Source organism: Triticum urartu, chromosome 4A (genome assembly GCF_056163025.1).
Source record: "Triticum urartu cultivar PI428250 chromosome 4A, HENAU_Tu73, whole genome shotgun sequence".
NCBI lineage: Eukaryota > Viridiplantae > Streptophyta > Magnoliopsida > Poales > Poaceae > Triticum > Triticum urartu.
Window position 1 is genome coordinate 189340552 of NC_141876.1, and position 23537 is coordinate 189364088.

Here is a 23537-nt window from a genome sequence, read left to right on the forward strand (position 1 = left end):
AAAATCTCTCTGGAATTTGTAAAATGGGCATAACTTTTGCATACGAACTCAGATTAAAAAGTTTTCTATATGAAAAATTATCTACTCGAAAAGTTACATCCGAATTTAATTGGGGAAACCCTGTTAAACATTTTCAAAATCCTCAAAAACCTAACAGAAAAAGTTACGGGGCTTTTAAGATCTGGAGGCAAAAAAATTCAAAAAAATTCAAACTTACTGGATTTTTCAGGATTTTTTTTCAAAATATGATACGTAACATGAATGGAAGTTTGAAATATTTTTTGAAAATTTCATCACACTCATGAACATGAACAAAGTCCTAAACATCAACAAGGTTTAATAGGATTGATATGCTAGATATATCAACAAGTGCCTGTGAAGTGACTGGTGTTATGGTTGGATAGAACTCTGAAGTTAAGCGTGCTTGGGCTGGAGTAGTGTGAGGATGGGTGACCTTTTGGGAAGTTTGACCACGAAGTGTGATTTTACCTGAGATTAAGCATATTGACCCGAGCTTAATCCATAGTGACCCGAGATTAAGAAAAAAAATTGATTTTTTTTTAAAATTGGAAAAAAATTATTACTAATGGCGCACTTCTATGTGGCGCGCCATTACTAAGTCAGATAGTAATGGCGCACCTCTAGGCATACTAATGGCGCACTGCAGGTGCGCCATTAGTATCTGGTATACTAATGGCGCACCAATGGTGCGCCATTAGTAAAAAATACTAGTGGCGTGGTACTAGTGGCGCACCGGTAGTGCGCCATTAGTAGGCAAAACTGGTGCGCCACTAGTAGGCCTTTTCCTAGTAGTGATCTTAGCAGTGGTTACCCATGGTACCACTGATGTGCAACATGGTCACACAACCTACCATGATCAGACCGTCACTATATACCCAGGCATTCCATTTTTTAACCCTCTCGCCTTCTCTTTCATTGTTGTACTAGTACTCTACTTACATACTAGTGGGAGTACTTTTTACCTTTGAGGATGCATATAGCTAGCTAGGCCCTTGAAGACTTGAACGCACTAGCTGCCACCATTTTTGTTTTTCCATGTCTTACTATCTCATCCATGTAGCCAAGAGTGGCTATATATAACAAGATGGTTATTTTACTTCCTCTATACCGGAGTAGTACTATTTGCTGCAAAGTATTACTGACCGCCATATTTGAGCACAACATTATTATGCATGGACCTTGACTATGTACATCACCATGTGTCCATATCTGAGATGCCGCATGTACCAGATGAACAGCGCCGAGTTCGACCCCCATGATGCTACGTGGGTGCCGAGGAACACTCTTGGAGAGTACTCGCTTTTCATTGGGGATAAGTACCCCATTCTAAAGCGGATGCCACCTTCCGTGCACAACACGGAAGGCCTGCCGTTCATGAAGCATGGTTGTGTCTTCAGTGCGCACCGCCGGATGAACGACATGCTGAGACACGCTATCCCTGATTTATGCCGCTTCAGCTTGGATGAGTCTCCATCGTGTGGAACCGGACTAGAATGCTGCGAGTATGATTCCCGTTTCCCACCGCTATGGATCATGCTGTCGGGACCCCGATTCTACGTCACACCGATCTAGCATGTAACACCTCATATCACTTTGCGGCCTCACGCATGGTATCCCCACGGGTGTCGCCTTACCATGGCCCGGGACCGTTTGCGCCTTTTGGCTCATGTATATGATAGTGTAGCTAGCATCCATATGACAGAGAACCCGGGCCGACATGGCTAGTCGTGAACCTAAAGCGGCACAGACCTATGGAGACAGGCATAGATGAATCACATCGAGCAGGTCAGTCAGCAGCGTATGAATCCGGGCTGTAGCACTGGGCTAACAGGACTCCGGAAGTCACTGTGTGACATTTCCCCGAAGGGACAGACATAGGAACGAAGTGGAACACATGCCGGCCAGTCAAGTGTTCTGAGAAGTAGTGCTGGGCTAGCAGGACTCCGGTGAACCGGGCCGTAGCGGACTACTATTGCTCAAGGAAGCACTAGACTACATTTCCCCATAAGAGAGGCTGCCAAGGATAAACAACTAGATTGTCGGATCCAACACATAGCAATACACGTCACACGTACGCATAACATGCACGTATGTGCTGTACAACATGGCATCACAACATAACGCAACTCATATAGATAAAGGCCCAGAAGAGCCACATAGCATTAAATACAAACAGGGGTCACATGACCAATCATTCCGAGCATACAAGCAACAGAAGCAAAAGGCCGAGAAGCCTGACTATCTACAAGTCCCTCCAAGGTACAAGATCGTAGATGAGGTAACAAGCTACAAGTCGAAGTCCAAGCGGTACTACTAGTGAGACAGATGGCTCACCTGCAAAACATAAATAAAGCAAATGTGAGCACAAAGGTACTCACCAAGACCTACATCAGTTCCTATCATACATGCATTTGTATCAAGAAGGTAATGTGGGGTTTAGTTGCAGCAAGCCAGCTTTGACTTAGTGGCTATCCTGTTCTACGACAATGAGAAACTTCTTTGAGGTGAGGCAGTGCACACGAGTCCACTAATCACCACATCAATACACTACTATGGATTCATCCCCGTCTCTCCTACGAGAAGGCCATCCATAGCACTCACACTTGTCTTGAGCATTTTAGAGTATCCACTTTAAGTTGTCTATGTACCACGTAAGCATCCAAGAAGTCCATAACCGAGGACACGGCTATTCGAATAGATCATGATAACCCTGCAGGGGTGTACTTCTTCACACATGCTCTCACCACTTATCACCATATACACGTCATGTATCTCGGCAACCTTCAAGCAGAAGCCTGGCGAGGGTGTCGGCCACGACCTGACTAACCACGCAAGACTCTAGTCCAGGTTTATCGCCTATTTGGGTTCCATCCGCAAGGAGATCCGGCCGGGGTGTCGCTCACGGCCCCAAACGATGTGTGCAGGGTTCCCAAGCCCACCATCCGGGTGCCACTTGGTACACCGTGCCACCTGTGCCTAGTTTGTCCCGAGCCCACCCTGCCGGGTGGCACTCGGTAGAAAAAATAGCACTACCTACAAACACCAGAAACTATTTGCAACTCCTGGACAGAGTTCAAGGCGGTTAATAAGCCGAGAGAGCCTGGAGCGCTCGGAGCCCAATGTGTGGTACTAGCTAGTCATTGGACAACTTACATAGAACTCAGTTCTTAAGGACGGTCCCAACGAGACAACCCACCATGTACTCCTACATGGCCTCTCACCGCTACCTTTACCAAATCGTGTTCACACGGTTAACTCTCAGCACCAGAACATATCATAACACTCCAATTCATTCCCGATGAATCAGACCTGACACAAGTCTAAGCAATAGCAGGCATGGCATGGTAGGAACACAACATGGCTCAAACAACTCCTACACATGCTACTGGGTTTTAACTATTTACTATGGCAATGACAGGTCATGCAGAGGAATGGGTTCAACTACCGCAGCATAAAGTAGCGGTTGAATCGTTATTGTCCTAATGCAATAAATGAGAGGAGGAGCGAGAGAGTAGGATTGTATCGGAATGAACAAGGGGGTTGCTTGCCTGGTAGATCAACAGGGGGGGCACTGCTCCACTGATAGGTGCTCCCGAACACTTTCCGGAGCAGGACCTATCGAGAAGGAACGGTGTCGAAAATCAAACACAAGTATATGCAACAATATGATGCATGATCATGGCATGAATATGTGATGTTGTTTGAGTTAAAGCACCTAGCATTTATTTGGTTGAAGTCCATTTGAGCCAAGGGTTCAAATACAACTCCAAATTAAGCTCTTAAATATGCCATAAGTGTGTTTTCAAACATACAACATGTATACGTTGGCTTGTCATGCATGAAAATGGTACAGATGGATAGATTGAATTTTTCTGATCATTTTTCATATATAAATTATTTCAATCTGAGCTACGGTTGAATTTCTATGAATTTTTGAAGTTTATATCATTTTCTGGAATTTCCTAATTTATTTTAACACCAGAAAATGATATATTGCGTCAGCATGACAGCAGCATTGCGTCAGCAGGTCAAAGGCACTGACCAAGTCAAACCTGACATGTGGGGTCCACACGCCAGTGTCATAGTTAGTTAACAGAGTTAATTAGATATTAAACTAATCCTAAGAGAAACATTAGCAGGGCCAGGCCCCACCTGTCATTGACCCTGGGTAGTCAAATCCCAGGTCAACTGGTGGGTAGTCAAACCCCAGACCAAAAGGACGGCGGAGAGCACTGGCGCGTAGCCCGTGCTCTCCCGCATCTAATGGGGTAGATAGGAGGAGGAGGGGTGTCCGGAGCGAGGCTCACAGCGGCGGCCGGAGCACGGGTTCGGGCGGAATCGAGCTACGGGGCATGGCAGGGGCTGTGGAGGGCCTCTACGGCCTCGTGGTGTCACCAGGAGCAAGGTGACACGCGCGGGAGCGGCTGGCTCAGCCTCTGGCCACGGCGGTGCCATGGCCAGCGGCGAGGAGCTCGCGGGCGCGGTGGTTGAGCTAGCTAGACGGGGCAAACAAGCACGGGGAGGAGGGGCAAATGAAGTAGAGCTCACGGCGGATCTAGCGGAGGCGTCAGCGAGCTCGGGGAAGCACTGGTGCGGCCGGAGCATCGTCGGCAATCTCGGGCAGCCGGTGGCGAAGACGATGGCGGCGATGGAGGCCGTCCGGAGGTGCGTGGCTCGACGAGGAGGTAGCCGGCGATGTGGCGGAGGTTCTGAGCATGACGGGGAGGCGAGGCCGTGGCGGTGGGCGCGGCAACGGCGTGCGGCGGCGATGGAGCCACTCGGTGCGTGCGAGGGAGAGAGAGCAGAGGAGGGGATGGGGACGAGAGAGAGCGAGAGAGAGACGGCGGGGGGTAGCGTGGCGACGCCAGAGGTGTCCAGGCCGTCGAGGGGATGAGGCAGGCCGGCAGGAGGTGGCCGGCGCGTGCACGCGCGCGTCGGGCACACTCGCACCGTCCTCCTAGCAGGAGGTAGGCGATGACTTGGCCTGGGCCAATAGTGTTGGGCCGGCACAGGTAAGGCCCATGTGAGTCATTCTCTCTCTATTTTTTATTTTGTTTTTGTTTTCTATTTTCTGACATTTGTTTTGATTTGATAAAAAATACCAAATCATTTTATTTAATTCTGACAACTTTTGCAGGGCCTAAGGGATTATTCCAAAACTCCTCACCAAAATTCAGAATTATTGGACAATATTTCATATATATATAAATATTTATCCAACGCAAATAATTACTAGATTAACTCCAAATGTCCAAAATAAATATTTATGAGTTCCTTAAAATATTGGTTTGATTTTTACCTCTGTCCAATATTTTCAGAGAGTAACATGAACATGTTCTTGGACCTTTTTGGAGAAATTTTTATCTGGATTATTTCGAGAAATGATTCTGAGGGTTTAACAAATCCCCATTTCAAATTTAAAGGGAATTTAAACATGATGCACAAATGGCTAGCTGGTCTAGGTCATACCAGAACTAGGGATGTGACAACTCGCCCCCACTCGGAAGAATCTCGTCCCGGGATTCAGGAGTCAGCGGAAAGAAAGTGGGGTACTCAAGTCGAAGACGATCTTCACGCTCCCAAGTAGCTTCTCTCTCGGAATGATGAGACCACTGAACCTTGAGAAACTTGATGTTATGACGTCAGGTGACACGCTCTGCTTGATCAAGGATGCAGACAGGGTACTATCGATAAGTGAGGTTATCTTGGAGATCAAGTGTTTCGTGGTCCACTCGCGGATGGGATCCAAGAAGCAACGCCTGAGTTGAGAGACGTGGAAGACATCATGAACTCGAGAAAGATGTGGTGGTAGTTCCAACTGGTAGGAAACCTCTCCTCGTTTAGCGAGAATGAGAAAGGGACCAATGTAACGAGGAGCCAACTTGCCCTTTATACCGAATCGATGGGTGCCCTTCAAAGGGGTAACCCGAAGGTAAGCTTTGTCGCCAATTTCATAAGCCACTTCCTTATGACTACGGTCATACTGGCTCTTTTGACGCGATTGGGCTGTTTTCAAATTCTTACGAATGATGCGAACTTGCTCTTCTGCCTCCTGGATCATATCCGGTCCAAAGAATTGTCTTTCACCAGTTTCTGACCAGTTCAAAGGTGTTCGACATCTTCGTCCATACAGAACCACAAAAGGAGCTTTCTTGATGCTGGATTGGTAGCTGTTGTTATAAGCAAACTCGGCGAAGGGAAGACACTTCTCCCAATCCATACCGAATGAGATAACACAAGCCCTAAGCATGTCTTCGAGAATATGGTTGACCCTTTCCACCTGACCACTTGATTAAGGGTGGAAAGCAGTACTGAAGGAAAGATGGGTGCCCATGGCAGTTTGGAAACTCTCACAGAAATGAGAAGTGAAAAGACTACCACGGTCTGAATTGATCTCTAGTGGAACACCATGAAGTGACACTATTCGAGAAATATATAAGTCAGCGAGCTGACTAGCAGTGATACTCTCTCAAACAGGTAGGAAGTGAGCCACTTTGGAAACACGATCAATGACTACGAAGATAGTATTATTCCCTCTCTTGGTCCTGGGAAAGCCGGTGATGAAGTCCATACCAACTTTATCCCATTTCCACTCAGGAATAGCTAAAGGTTGAAGGGTGCCAGCAGGTCTCTGATGCTCTGCCTTCACGCGACGACAAACGTCACAATTAGCAATAAATTGAGCAATTTCTGTCTTCATCCTAGTCCACCAGAACCTCTGGCGTAGGTCCTGATACATCTTAGTACTACCGGGATGAATCGTGAGAGGAGATTCATGCGCCTCCTTAAGGATTAATTGTCGAAGATGTTGATTCTTGGGAACCGCCAAGCGACTCTCAAAGAAAACAACACCACGATCATCTATAGAGAAACTACCACCAACTCCTTTGTTGATGTTTCTCTTGATCCGGGAAATTCCCATATCCTGCTTCTGAGCAGAGATGATCTGATCCACAAGAGTAGGTTTTGCCACCAAGGTAGAAAGGAATCCATGAGGAGCAATGTGAAGGTTAAGTTTACATAATTCCTCATGGAGAAGTGGTTGGCCCTGCTGCAACATGAGATTGTTGCAATAGGACTTATGACTTAGCGCATCAGCCATGACATTCCCCTTGCCTGGGGTGTAGGTAATCCCTAAGTCGTAACCTGAGATCAACTCCAACCAACGTCTTTGCCTAAGGTTCAAATCTGGTTGGGTGAAGATATACTTGAGACTCTGGTGGTCGGTGTAAATCTCGCAACTTTACCGAGAAGGTAATGTCGCCATGTCTTAAGTGCATAGACCACGGCTGCAAGCTCTAGATCATGTGTAGGATAATTCTCCTCATGTGGATGCAACTGTCGAGATGCATAGGCAATCACATGGCGATCTTGCATAAGAATGCAACCTAGTCCCTGTCGTGAGGCGTCATAGTAGATAACAAAGTCCTTAGTGAAATCCGGTGGCACAAGTATGGGAGCAGAAGTCAGGCGTCTTTTCAGTTCCTAAAAACTGTGCTCACACTGTGGGGACCGCTCAAACTTTTTATCTTTCTGAAGAAGTTCCGTGAGAGGTTTGGCCACTTTGGAGAAGTTCTCAACGAAGCGGCGACAATAACTGGCTAGACCAAGGAAACTCCTAAGTTGCTTAACTGTTTCAGGTGGAGTCCAATCAAGAACAGCCTGAACTCTCTCGGGATTGACGGCAATGCCCTTACCAGATATCACGTGGCCTAGGTAGGTCACTTCTGCCAACCAAAATTCGCACTTGGAGAACTTGGCAGAAAGACGGTGCTCTCTGAGTTTTCCTAGCACAAGTCTAAGATGTTCGGCATGCTCTTCCTCGTTCTTCGAGTAAATAAGGATATCATCGAGGTAAACCACGACGAACTTATCTAAGTACTCCATGAAGATCGAGTTCATCAAGCGGAGAATGTAGCTGGAGCATTAGTTAGACCGAAGGACATGACGGTGTACTCATACTGGCCATAACGAGTGACAAAAGCCGTCTTAGGAATGTCCCCATTTCTGATCTTGATTTGGTGGTAGCCTAACCTCAAATCCATCTTGGAAAAAACTGAGGATCCAGCGAGCTGATCATACAAATCGTTGATCCTAGGGAGCGTATACTTGTTCTTTGTCGTGACCAAATTAACGGGACGATAATCTACAACCATCCGGTCTGTACCATCCTTCTTCTTGACAAAGAGGATGGGGCAAGCCCAGGGAGAAGAACTAGGACGGATGAAACCCTTTTGCAAGGATTCATCGAGTTGTTTCTTAAGCTCGGCTAGTTCTAAGGGTGCCATCTTGTAAGGTCTCCTAGAGATTGGAGCGGTTCCTGGGATAAGATCTATGACAAATTCTACATCTCTGTCAGGTGGAATGCCTGGCAGTTCCTCTGGAAAGACATCCGGAAAGTCACGGACTACCGGGATTTCTTCAAGGTCTGGAAGAGGGTTGGCATTAAGAGAATAGAGCTGACGCTTTGCAACTCTGGTGGAGACAACGACTATCTTGCCAGATGGATGTGTGAGCTGAACAGACCTGGTGTAACAATCAATCTTGGCATAATGAGCTTTCATCCAGTCCATACCCAAGATGATGTTAATATCTGTAGACTTGAGGGCTATAAGTGATGCAAGGAATACAAGTCTGTCGACAAGGATTTCATTACCATGGCTTACACTAGAAGTTTGCCATTTGGATCCAGGAGTTTGAATTACTAGTGCAGAGGGCATATCACAAAAGGATATGTTGTGCAAGCTGGCATAACTTTCGGAAATGAAGGAATGAGATGCTCCGGTATCATACAGAACCAAAGCTGGATGACAGTTGGCAAGGAGTGTACCAAGAACGACATCCGGATCATCATGAGCGTCTTTAGCTGAGACGTGATGCACACATCCACGTTCAGTGGGAGCTGACTTGACACAAATCATCTTGCGCGATGGCTTACCACGGCCAACCGACTTCTCAGGCTGGGGTGGAGCATAGTTGGTTTGAGAGCAGTCACGTGCATAGTGTCTTGGCTCTCCGCATGTGAAGCAAGTCCCTGAAGTAGGACGTGGGCCCGCATTGACAAGCAGTCTACCAATAGGTCTGGGTGGAGCATATGACTGAACTGGGTGAGGCGCCATAGAAGATTCCCTCGGTGAATATCCGGGTGGAAGAGCGGAGTTCGGAACCCAAATCCGGCGCTTCTGCGAACTAGAACCGAAGGAAGAAACCAAATCACGGGTGTGCTTACGAGACTCCTCGTAAGTGAGCTGAGCTGTCTCTGCATTAATGGCCTTGTTCACAAGAGCCTGGAAGGTATTGCAATGGTGCAAGTGGAGATCACGACGCAACTTGGGGTTGAGACCCTTCCGGAACCTAGCCTGCTTCTTGGCGTCTGTGGACACTTCTTTTGTAGCATAGCGGGCGAGGTTCTCAAACTCTCTACTATAAGCATCAATAGCCATCTTACTCTGAGTGAAACTACAGAACTCTTCTCTCTTGCGGTCAATGAGAGCCTCAGGAATGTGATGCTCGTGAAAAGCCTCGGTGCAATCTCTCCAGGTGGTTATGTAGGCAGCTGGAAGCATAGCCTCATAGTTCTGCCACCAAATACTAGAAGGACCTTCTAGATGATAAGCAGCGTAGGTGACCCTGTCACTTTCAGCTACGTTCGCCGAACGCAGCTTGTGTGTGATACTACGGAGCCAGTCATCTGCATCGAGTGGTTCAATGGAATGATGGAAGGTAGGTAGTTTCAGACCAATGAAATCATAGATGGATGCTGACTCTTTGTGCTGACGGGAGGTGTTCTCCTCAATACGTGCTAACAAGGGGTTAGACTCTCTCTTGTTCTTCTCCATCTCTAACATTAACTCTGCCAACGAAGGCTGGTCGGGAGGATCCTCATCCCTACCATCTCCGGGGTTCTGGCTACGAGCAATAGAACTTTGGTTAACTCACGACATCCTGAAGAACCAACCAAGGAAACAAAGGATGGATTCAGCATCATCATAAGGATGTAGATTATAGTACGAGGAAAAATACTATCTCTTGAACTCCTAGGATAATTCCGGCAGCATAACGGCAGTAAAATGCTCGAAATGAGACATTCTGCCAAAGACGGGGTAGCACCATACTCAACATCATCACTCAAGGTTCTGGGATATTACTAAACAGGCTACACCGGAGGTACTCAAACTGGGATATGACTCAGATCAACCAAACCTTAGAGACTACGGAGTAGTAACACATGATCCTGATAGACGGAAGAGAAAGCCTAGTTCCTTAACCCCATAGGAAAGATAGGATGACTCAGATCAGAAGGCATGAGGCATAAGGATTAAAAAGAGCTTTACGTTCCCTTCCACAATCAATTCCCCTATATAGCTAAAGAATTTCTAGACTCAACTTCGACTAGGTTGGCTTGGTAATCCTATAGGCAGTCAGGCTCTGATACCAAAGCTGTCGGGACCCCGATTCTACGTCACACCGATCTAGCATGTAACACCTCATATCACTTTGCGGCCTCAAGCACGGTATCCCCACGGGTGTTGCCTTACCATTGCCCGGGACCGTTTGCGCCTTTTGGCTCACGTATATGATAGTGTCGCTAGCATCCATATGATAGAGAACCCGAGCCGACATGGCTAGTCATGAACCCAAAGCGGCACAGACCTATGGAGACAGGCATACATGAATCACATCGAGCATGTCGGTCAGCAGTGTATGAATCCGGGCTGTAGCACTGGGCTAACATGACTCCGGAAGTCACCGCGTGACATTTCCCCGAAGTGACAGACATAGGAACGAAGTGGAACACATGCCGGCCAGTTAAGTGTTCTGAGCAGTAGTGCCGGGCTAGCAGGACTCCGGTGAACCGGGCTGTAGCGGACTACTATGGCTCAAGGAAGCACTAAACTACATTTCCCCATAAGAGAGGCTGCCAAGGATAAACAACTAGATTGTCAGATCCCACACATAGCAATACACGTCACACGTACGCATAACATGCAAGTATGTGCTGTACAACATGGCATCACAACATAACGCAACTCATATAGATAAAGGCCCAGAAGAGCCACATAGCATTAAATACCAACAGGGGTCACATGACCCATCATTTAGAGTATACAAGCCACAGAAGCATTACATGTCTGAGTACAGACAAGTACAAAAGAAAAAGGCCGAGAAGCCTGACTATCTACAAGTCCCTCCAAAGTACAAGATCGTAGCTGAGGTAACAAGCTACTCGTCGAAGTCCAAGCGGTACTACTAGTGAGATAGATGTCTCACCTGCAAAACATAAATAAAGCAAACGTGAGTACAAAGGTACTCAGCAAGACTTACATCAGTTCCTATCATACATGCATTTGTATCAACAAGGTAATGTGTGGTTTAGTTGCAGCAAGCCAACTTTGACTCAGTGGCTATCCTGTTCTACGACAATGAGAAACTTCTTTGAGGTGAGGCAGCGCACACGAGTCCACTAAGCACCACATCAATACACTAGTATGGATTCATCCCCGTCTCTCCTACGAGAAGGCCATCCATAGCACTCACACTTGTCTTGAGCATTTTAGAGTATCCACTTTAAGTTGTCTATGTACCACGTAAGCATCCAAGAAGTCCATAACCAAGGACACGGCTATTTGAATAGATCATGATAACCTTGCAGGGGTGTACTTCTTCACACACGCTCTCACCACTTATCACCATATACACGTCATGTATCTCAGCAACCTTCAAGCGGAAGCCTAGCGAGGGTGTCGGCCATGACCTGACTAACCACGCAAGACTCTAGTCCAGGTTTATCGCCTATTTGGGTTCCATCCGCAAGGAGATCCGGCCGGGGTGTCGCTCACGGCCCCAAACGATGTGAGCAGGGTTCCCAAGCCCACCATCCGGGTGCCACTTGGTACACCGTGCCACCTGTCCCTAGTATGTCCCGAGCCCACCCTGCCGGGTGCCACTTGGTAGAAAAAATAGCACTACCTACAAACACCAGAAACTATTTGCAACTCCTGAACAGAGTTCAATGCGGTTAATAAGCCGAGAGAGCTTGGAGCACCCGGAACCCAATGTGTGGTAGTAGCTAGTCATTGGACAACTTACACAGAACTCAGTTCTTAAGGACAGTCCCAATGAGACAACCCACCATGTACTCCTACATGGCCTCTCACCGCTACCTTTACCAAATCGTGTTCACACGCTTATCTCTCAGCACCAGAACATATCATAGCACTCCAATTCATTCCCGATGAATTAGACCTGACACAACTCTAAGCAATAGCAGGCATGGCATGGTAGGAACACAACATGGCTCAAACAACTCCTACACATGCTAGTGGGTTTTAACTATTTACTGTGGCAATGACATGTCATGCAGAGGAATGGGTTCAACTACCGCAGCATAAAGTAGCGGTTGAATCGTCATTGTCCTCATGCAATAAATGAGAGCAGCAGCGAGAGAGTAGGATTGTATCGGAATGAACAAGGGGGGTTGCTTGCCTGGTAGATCAACAAGGGGGGGGGGCACTGCTCCACTGATAGGTGCTCCCGAACACTTTCCGGAGCAGGACCTATCGAGAAGGAACGGTGTCGAAAATCAAACACAAGTATACGCAACAATATGATGCATGATCATGGCATGAATATGTGATGTTGTTTGAGTTAAAGCACATAGCATTTATTTGGTTGAAGTCCATTTGAGCCAAGGGTTCAAATACAACTCCAAATTAAGCTCTTAAATACGCCATAGTGTGTTTTCATACATACAACATGTATAGGTTGGTTTGTCATGCATGAAAATGGTACAGATGGATAGATTGAATTTTTCTAATCATTTTTCATATATAAATTATTTCAATCTGAGCTACGGTTGAATTTCTATGAATTTTTGAAGTTTATATCATTTTCTAGAATTTCCTAATTTATTTTAATAACAGAAAATGATATATTGCGTCAGCATGACAGCAGCATTGCGTCAGCAGGTCAAAGGCGCTGACCAAGTCAAACCTGACATGTGGGGTCCACACGTCAGTGTCATAGTTAGTTAACAGAGTTAATTAGATATTAAACTAATCCTAACAGAAACATTAGCAGGGCCGGGCCCCACCTGTCATTGACCCTGGGTAGTCAAACCCCAGGTCAACTGGGGGGGGTTAGACTGGTCAACCCCACCGGCGTTTAGCCGCCGGCGAGGCCGAAAGCGGCGAAGGGGCTCGGGATCACCGTTCCAGCGACCAAAAGGACGACGGAGAGCACCGGGGCGTAGCCCGTGCTCTCCCGCATCTAGTGGGGTAAATAGGAGGAGGAGGGGTGGCCGGAGCGAGGCTCGCGGCGGCGGCCGAAGCACGGGTTCGGGCGGAATCGAGCTACGGGGCATGGCAGGGGCTGCGGAGGGCCTCTACAGCCTCCTGGTGTCACCAGGAGCAAGGTGACACGCGCGGGAGCTGCTGGCTCGGCCTCTGGCCACGGCGGCGCCGTGGCCGGCGGCGAGGAGCTAGCGGGGCGCGGTGGTTGAGCTAGCTGGACGGGGCAAACGAGCACGGGGAGGAGGGGGAAACGAAGTAGAGCTCACGGCGGATCTAGCGGAGGCGTCAGCGAGCTCGGGGAAGCATTGGTGCGGCCGGAGCATCGTCGACGATCTTGGGCAGCCGGTGGCGAAGACAATGGGGATGGCGGCGATGGAGGCCGTCCGGAGGTGCGTGGCTCGACGAGGAGGTAGCTGGCAATGTGGCGAAGGTTCTGAGCATGACGGGGAGGCGAGGCCATGGCGGTGGGCGCGGCGACGGAGCCGCTCGGTGCGTGCGAGGGAGAGTGAGCAGAGGAGGGGATGGGGACGAGAGAGAGCGAGAGAGAGACGGGGGGTAGCATGGCGACGCCAGAGGCGTCCAAGCCGTCGAGGGGGCGAGGCAGGTAGGCAGGAGGTGGCCGGCGCGTGCACGCGCGCGTCAGGCACACGCGCGTCGGGCACACGCGCGCCGTCCTCCTAGCAGGAGGTAGGCGATGACTTGGCCTGGGCCAACAGTGCTGGGCCGGCACAAGTAAGGCCCAGGTGAGTCATTCTGTCTCTGTCTTTTATTTTGTTTTTGTTTTCTATTTTCTGACATTTGTTTTGATTTGATAAAAAATACCAAATCATTTTATTTAATTCTCACAATTTTTGCAGGGCCTAAGGGATTATTCCAAAACCCCTCACCAAAATTCAGAATTATTGGACAATATTTCATATATATAAAAATATTTATCCAACGCAAATAATTACTAGATTAACTCCAAATGTCCAAAATAAATATTTATGAGTTCCTTAAAATTTGGTTTGATTTTTACCTCTGACCAATATTTTTAGAGAGTAACATGAACATTTTCTTGGACCTTTTTGGAGAAATTTTTATCTGGATTATTTCCAGAAATGATTCTGAGGGTTTCACAAATCTCCATTTCAAATTTAAAGGGAATTTAAACATGATGCACAAATGGCTAGCTGGTCTAGGTCATACCAGAACTAGGGATGTGACATCGTGCCATCCATGGAGAACACCTGGGACTGGAACCTCGAGGAGGACATGTAGCCCATCTATAACGTGTAAGTGGAGTACGGTAAATTGTGAACGGTAGTGCTGTGAATATATGTAGACTACTCATGCAAAAATTTATCACATGAATTGGAGATGAACTTGTGTGGCATACTGGCATTTATCCTTTAGAATTTATTACTAGTAAATGTGTTATGTGTACGTGCAACTTGTGTGGTTGTTGCACGGGCTCCAACACGCTCTTTGAGAAAAAAAGGTGGCACAGCTTTAGATATACGTGACGTGGTGGCATCATACAGTAGCATCGTTCACTATAGTTGTAGTACGCTCCTACTAGGACGATAACTCCTATAAAACCTTGCGCTTGGCTCTTTTCCTCTTCGGGAGGTTCAACAGTTCGTACTCGTGTGAACCTTGCACTTGGCTCTTCGCCTCTTTGGAAGGTCCAACAATGATGATACTATAGTACACATTATGCTTCTGGCAATCTGACACCCATTGAACTGCTGCACATCCACCACAAGGGCGAGGGCGAGGGAGAGGGAGAGGGCGCTGTAGTCAAAACCCTCTCCTCGTCCTGCGAACCACCGCGCGCGTGGGCGAGGGAGAGGCGTAGTAAGCAAGCTTCTCATCGTTCAGCGAGTTGACGGGACACATCAAAGCAGTACTAGTACTAGTCCATACTGCGTCCTTTCCAGTTAATATGGCTTAATTTGAAACGAGAAAAATACACTGGCGGTCAACGTATGTAACAATACGCTCTTTACGGTCACTATATATAGTTTTGCGGTGATTATACGATCACTAGCTCATCGTACAGCACCGTATTGCACCCTACTGACCGGCCACATAGTCGATGTGGCACTTTGTTGACTGGTTAAATTGTCACCTAGTTTTCTGGGTCCCACCTATCAGTTGGCTTAGCAAAGAAATCAGCTAAAAAACAAAGAGTGTAGTACATCTACACTTCCAATGCATTTAGCATTTACTCTAAATCGATATTGATTGAGTAATGCACCAACATGTGCTCTAGGTATAGTCTATATGCCTATCCTTAATTACAGCATGCAACGACCTTCATTTAATCTTCTTCTCTCAATGGTCGCATGCACACATAAGTCTGCTACTTTTGGGCGTTAATTATGCCTTGGTAAATGTGTAAATCTCTAAATGTATAGTCTTTCACCGACGTAGGGAGCAGGTTGAGGACTTGAGCGTGAGCGTGTCTGTTGTGTCGTGTGCTGTGTGCCGCATGGGTGCGTGAGTGTTGCGTGCATCCATGTGTACGTGTGAGTGTTGCATGTTGCATGCATGCATGCATGGGGCTTACTCCCTCCCATTGACATGTTCATATTGCAAGCTTCCTCTGTTCCCTCCATATGGTGATACTCCCTCTGTTCCCAAATACGAAGTAAAATCCTCCTTCTGTTCCCAAATACGGAGTATTTGTCTTTCTAGAGATTTCAACAACAGACTACGTATGGAGCAAAATGAGTGAAGTGAGCGTAGAGGCATAGGGATAATGTAGAAAGGAAGTCTTCGTGATCCATTATTCCCCATCTCGGTCAGAGAGAACTATTCAACTAGTCTTCGCAGTGAAGTGACAATACACGCTGCAGCAGATGGGACACCTAATTAATAAGCTGAACCAATGTGTTGATGTTACTAAATCAGCCTTACCCAGTACTGCCATCATGTTTGCCAGTAGAGCACGCTTCTGTCCTCCATTAACTGACATATGGGCCCTCGTGTGGTAGACACAGATGTCATCGGTGTAACTATTTACACTCCGAAGGATGGTATATCCTGGTAATTGTAGTAGAATTGAGATCCGTCTTCCACTCTTCTTCCTCCTCTCTTCTTCTTCCTCCTCTCTTCCCCATCGTCGGCTGCACACCATTTCTCCCCGCTCTCTGCTCGCCTGCCCGGGCTATCTTCCTAGGTATCTCGCACGTACCATATCCCCCCGCTCACTGCTCGGCCACACGAGGAGAAGCTTCTTCGCTCGCCCGCCCAAATCCACTTCCCCGCTGGCTCGCAGGCACCGAAAACCCCAATGGCAGAACCGACTGACACGCAGAGCCGCGATTGGAATTCCCTCCCCGATGTTCTCTTGGAGCAGATCTGTAATCATATGGACCTACTCAGCACCGTCCGTCTGGCCGCATGCTCGGTGTCTTTGTACCGTCTACTCGTTTGCAACCGGTCGGCTCTTTTCAAGACACCCTGCTTGCTGATGCTCATTCCTCACAGGTGGCCTAGACACCGACTTGACGATCCTACGGAGGTTGTCGTGGTGCCCCTCGACAAGCTACCATTACCCATCCACATGTACTTCATGCGCGGCCACTACTGGGCCGGCATGAAGGCTAACTGGATCGTCCTCATCCACCAATCCGGTAGTCTGTCGCGTCTCGCGGATATCTACACCCAGCGAGAGATCACCCTTCCATCTTTGGATACCACCGCCATTGAGCCTCGCGGCCTGCCGGACACTCCTGCCTACTACGGACGAGACGCGTCGAGCTTTTGGCTCGACCTCTATTTGCTGAAGGTTGTAATCTGCGAAGTGCCCACACCATCAGAAAACTACATGGATTACAAGCTCATTGTCGTGTTCAACATGGGATTAGTCTATCTGGAATCCGGTCGCCATACATGGTTATGGCTCATCGTCGATCCTCTTTACCCAACACTTCCGTCTGATGCTATAGTGTATGATGGCATCGTTTATGCGGTCGACGCACAGATTGGCTGCCTTTACTGGTGGAATCTATCGTCGTGTAATTGTTCTATCTCATCTTATCTTTACCTTAAGAATATGTCTATAACCACATCATTGCTATATGTTCCTCTCATTTCCTAGATTTTTATGACCACACATGTTATTGTTAGAGTTGATATGAGAACAGTTGGTATCTAATGATTGTTAGAATAGATATTATGAGTACAACCTCATGATTTCTATATGTTACTCTCATTTCCAGGATTTTTATAACAACGGATGTTATTGCTTAGAGTTGATATGATAACTGTAGTAGGTGCTATGGTAGAATATGAGTTGGCCATGTCATATCTGTTTTCCTCTCATTGTTACATGATGTTTGAACCATGATATATTGCTAGAATATGAAAGCCATTGGCTTACTTTTTTTAACTTGGGGGTATGATTATGACCACGACATTGCAATTCTGTGTCTATGATATGTGTCACTGTTATAATAATCTTAATTCCACACATACTCTGAACATGATTGTTTATTTTTGTCCTTTTGGTCTCCAATTTGAATTGTTGCGTCAGACGCAAATGTGCTGGCCTTCATGATTCCAGGACCTGGAATCATACCAGCCGATGGGTAGTGGTTTATCGCTCGTTCAGCTGACGGTGGTCATTTGATGCTCATTTGCACGTACCAAATTGACCAAACCATTTTATCAAACCACATGTAGTACAATGCCTGGGGCGTTCATGACATTGATGGCTATGGCTACTTCGTGTTCGAGAAAGATCCCAGCTCCGTTGGGCCAGGCATATTCAACTGGAGGCGGGTTTAGAGCCTTGGCAACCACTCCATGTTCCTCGGGCTCAATTATCCATTCATCCAACCAATCATCGATCATATCACGGTGATGATTACCATGCTATGCAACTTCCATTCACCAGGGGGGACTGTGTTTACACATCATACCATGGGTTTCATGAATCACCATATCCAGAGATTCGTCGACACAGCTTGTTGCCAGATAATCTTCAGTGTGTGAAAGGCATCAAGATTCCATGTGATGGATGGATTTTGCAAACCCGACATGCGGCGATGTGGTTCATGCCAACAACAAATATGCACAACTTGATTCGTACTGATATCTAGACTGAGCCATGTATTCTGCTGCTGTAGCACGACCCTCTTTTGTTGGATATTACGTAATGTTGTTAGTTTGAAGCACTCCTCTGGTTTGAAGGATATATACCTTTCTGAGATCAAGTGCATCCTAACTCACCTGCATAGGATGTACTGATAATGATGATGGAGATGTTGTGCAGTATATATATATATCACTTAGGCTTCAAGTGCGTACTTGTTAGTTAAACCTATGGTTAAAATGTGACACTAAATACGACTAGTAAGTAGTACAGTAGCAGTACTAGTATACATCGGTCAAATTATTCATCATGTCTACACATTGAATTGACGTGACAACACGCTGCGCGTGAGGTGACACAAGAATCCCGGAGGCATGTCGGAGGCATGTTCGATTGATCATACATTGAGTACAATATAACAGGAATTAACCCATGCAAGTCGAAGAAGGATTGGCTGGTGCTGCTGGCTGTCATCAAGTTCGATACCACAGATCAGGAGTTGATCGAGCACCTTGAGGCCAAAGTGAGTGCTGACAGCGCGAGGTCTTACCCTCTCATCGATTTGTTCATACCAACCATCGACTGCGAGCACGGCATATGCTACACCCATCCCGAGAAACTCCCAGGTAAGACACCGATCGGCCGTCTACTTGCACAAACATACTCCTTTGTTTATAGATTTATTTTTCTTTTTAGACGCAAACCTGGTGAAGCAATTGCAATTTGACAGTTAATAAAAAGTGAAACAAGTGACTGCAACATGCCAAAGATGTTATGAAAATTCCAACTACGTACACTAAAACCTGTATTCGACAATATTGCAGGTATCACACTCAGTGGCCTAAGCAAGCTTTTCTTCCAGCACAATTCCAGGGCGTTCAAAAGGGGCACGTGGACGTGTCGCAAGATACAGTGGGAGTGCGGCATGCACGCGATGTGGCACAACACCAGCAATACCTCGCCGGTGATGGTCAACGGCCGGTAGACGGGAGGAAAAAGGTTCTGGTGCTGCACACCAACAAGAACTTCGACCAGCAGAGGACCAACTGGGTGATGCCCCAGTACCACCTCGGGGACCTGGAGCAAGAGAAAGAGCGGGAGCTGGTTCTCTGCAAGATTTTCTACCAGACGAACACTAGGGCCAGGAGTAAAAAGATTATAAGTTAGTTTGGTATTGGTACTTGTACTACCTTGTCGTCCGCAAGTTGGTATTGTTGTTAATGATCTTTTAGTATGAACTTGGCATTTGCTTCCAACCATCATGCCGAGGGTCGACGTGGATATAAAGGAGAATCATTTGTTTCAAAACGAATTTTCAGGCACCTGATTTTTATTTGATGGGTAGCATAAGCACCTGTTGTTTGAATTCCCAGTTCTCCAATTTTTTTGAAACAAGTGCATGCTCTTATTATCTCGATGAAAAAAGAATATCCCTGCTGCATCCCAGTTATCAGTCTGTACTTGCAGAATTCTCTCGTTTATTGAGCATGTATATTGTTTTTTCAGGTCGAGCAGCTTTAAACTAGGCTGTAGACTGCCCAGGCTTGGTTTTGTATTAAACAGGCCCAGCCCATGACAACAATGGGGCACAAAGATCCAGCAGGTATCTATTGGCCTCTGGCCCGCCAGCGTTAGTTATATTTTGTCTTACAACATCCGCATGCACTTTTTTTATTGAATCAAACACACAGCCCAGTTCTATTTTCCTCTTGAAATGCATGTCCTACATCCGTTTTCTAATCTCCACCTATAGTTTTACTAGTTCATATACACGTATCATTATATTGAAAATACATAAATTTCCCTTTTCATATTTACATCCTTATTTTTGTTGCTGTTTTCCCTCCCGGCGCTAATTTTTTTACCACTGCTTTTCCCTTAAACCAACTCAATTGTCCCACGTCTTATTTGCTTACAAAAACAAAAATATTTTTTGGCAAATCAATAAGTTCATAAAAAATGTTTACATTTCGAGATTACAAAAATTCGGACTCCACCGAAATATGCTAAATACGGTTGAACTTTTTGACGGTGGTCCTGGGCAGAAAATGGGCTGTAATAAATGACATAAGAATTAGCAAATGGGATGCAAATTATTGAAAAATAGCAACTGGGCTCTATTTTGTCTGCCACAGATTTGGAGGCTGACTTGTGGGCCTACTAAGTTCATGCGTAAACAAGGTTTATCAAAAAAGGAACTTAGTCAACAATCGACTCTACCAGCGTGAGACCGTTAGATGTCAATCTAACGACAATCGTGCTTCTTTAGTCTCTGATCTTCCTACCCCAGCCACCCAAACCAGCACCGTCAGAACCGCCTGCTCCCGCCTCCCGTGGCCGGCTATGCTGCCGGGAAGGCCTCACGGCCCCATCATATACTCGCATCCCGGGCCTATCTATCCCTCTACTCACTCACACCTCCTATTATTTTCCGGCGACGGCAGCCGAACCAGTCAACCCTCGTACTCTCCATCGCGTGGGCAGCCACTGCCATCTCTTCCTCGGCTCCGTGTCGTTCCCTTCATAGGCCTCGCCGTCGTCCACCGCCCTGGTGCTCTCAGCGCGGCGTGGTCAACGTGGTCAACGAACGACATCCATCGGAAGTGGACTGTACGTGGAGAGGATGACAGCTGGATCCACGGCCGCACACAAGGAAATGCCTCCTTATTACGCGTAAAATAATGATTCCTCCACCTGACATATGGGACCCGCAGGAAGGGCCTCTGAATTTCACGAAAAAATGTTCCCTCCGCTGACAGGTCGGACCCACCAACTATATCTTCGCACGCAAGGAAGTGCCTCCTTGTTGCGCACAAAAAAAGAATACCCCCTGGCAGTGGGACCCACCACAGTGCTAGGCTGACTTGTGGGCCTACTAAGTTGACGGGGACGGAAGGCTTTGTCAACTTAGTCGATATGAATGATTCTAGCTCCAGTGACTGTACAATGTGCATCCAACGGGCTTAGTGCTTCTTCAACCTCTGGTCTTCTTGCTCCACCCGCCCAAAGCAGTGCCGGTCGTGCCGCCTGCTCCTGCCTCCCGTGGTCGGCTGTGCTACCGCGGAGGCCTCACCGCCCCCATACTACTCCCACTGCTGGCCAGGCCATCCCTCCACTCACCCACACCCCCTGTTATTCTGCGGCGACGGCAGCCTCACACCGCAGCCGAACCAGTGAATCCTCGCACTCCTCTCCGCGTGGGCGTCCACTGCCGCGTCTTCCGTGGCTCCGTGTCGTCCCCTTCCTAGGCCTCACCGTAGTCCACCGCCTTGGTGCTCTCTGTTCGGCGTGGTAAATGTGGTCAATGACCGACTTCCATCGAAATAGTACTGTACGTGGAGAGGCTGACAGCTGGTTCCACAGCCATAGCCCAGTTTTCTGTGATTTGCCAAGTAAGTCTCTTTGTCGGGCCTGTTGGGCTGCAAATCTTTCAAGACGAGGAGAGATTCATTCGGCTGGCCGAGAAAATGGCCTATCAGTAATGAGAAATGGGTAGTACATTTTTAAAACACATCAAACCGGCAATTAGTTTCAAATTTCTTTTTTTTCATTTCGAGATTTTAAAATGCATTGATTTTTATACGTGGACAATTTGTTGGATTTTATATTGATATACATTTATTTTTAAAATCAGTTTGGACCGCACCAAACTATGCAAAATTTCGTATAATTTTTTAACCGTGGCCACAATATGGGCTGTAATGCTAACAAAAAAAATATGGGCTCCAAAAAACCTTAAGAATTAGAAAATGGATTGTAAATTATTAGAAATAATGGCAGATGGGATGTATGATGTTTTCCACATATTTGAGGCTTTCCTAAAAAAGGTTGACACACAAGAAGTGACTGTTGGATGTCTATCCAACGGCCATCATGCTTCTTCAATCTCTGCTCTTCCTGCTCCAGCCGCTCAAACAAGGGCCGGCGGGACTGCCTGCTCCCTCCTCCCTGCGGCCGGCTGTGCTGCCGCGCAGGCCTCACTGCCCCACCGTACTCCCATCGTTGGCCTAGCCATCCCTCTACTCACCCACACCTGCTGTTATTCTCCGGCGATGGCAGACGAACCAGTAAACCCTCGTACAGTCGTACTCCCCTCCGGGTGGGAAACAACTGCCGAGTCTTCCCTGCCTCGGTGCGGCCTTGTCAACGTGGTCAACGACTGACATGCATCTGAAGTGGACTGTACGTGGAGAGGCTGACAGCTGGGTCCACGGCCGCACACAAGGAAGTGCCTCCTTATTATGCGCAAAATAAGGATTCGTCCACCTGACATCTGGGACCCACCAAAAGGGCCTCTATATTTCACAAAAAAAATTAATCGCTGCTGACTGCTTGGACCCACCAGCTATATCTTCGCACGCAAGGAAGTGCCTCCTTATTACGCACAAAAAAAAGAATACTCCCCCTGCTAGCTGGGACCCAGTATAGTTGCAGGCTGACTTGTGGGCCTACTAAGTTCACGGGGACGGAGGGCTTTGTCAACTTAGTCAATATGCACGATTCTAGCTCCAGTGACCGTACAATGTCCATCCAACGGCCGTACTGCTTCTTCAACCTCTAGTCTTCTTGCTCCAGTCGCCCAAACCAGCGCCGGTCGTGCCTCGTGCTCCTGCCTCCCGTGGCCGGCTGCAATGCGGCGGAGGCCTCACCGCACCCTACTACTCCCACCGTTGGCCAGGCCATCCCTCTACACACCCACACCCCTTGATATTCTGTGGCGACGGCAGCCTCACACCGCAGTGAACCAGTAAAGCCTCATACTCCTCTACGCGTGGGCATCCACTGCCGCGTCTTCCCCGGCTCTGCGTCGTCCCCTTCCTAGGACTCTCCGTCGTCCACCGCCCTGGTGCTCTTGGCGCGGCGTGGTCAATGTGGTCAAGGAACGGCTTCCATCGGTCGTGGACTGTACATGGAGAGGCTGACAGCTGGGTCAACGCACTGCTGGAACTTGGCTTCGCACGAGGCAGAGGAGGGGGTCAACGCAGACGGGCGACTTGTCACTGTTCGTCGTCGTTTCCATACGCAGAAGTAGAGGCCGGCGACGAGGATTGGGGAGGACCGACCGTGCCCACGTGTCGAAGCACGACTTAGAGGCATAACCGCATTGAAAGCAATGTCACAAGTGAGGTAATCTTCAC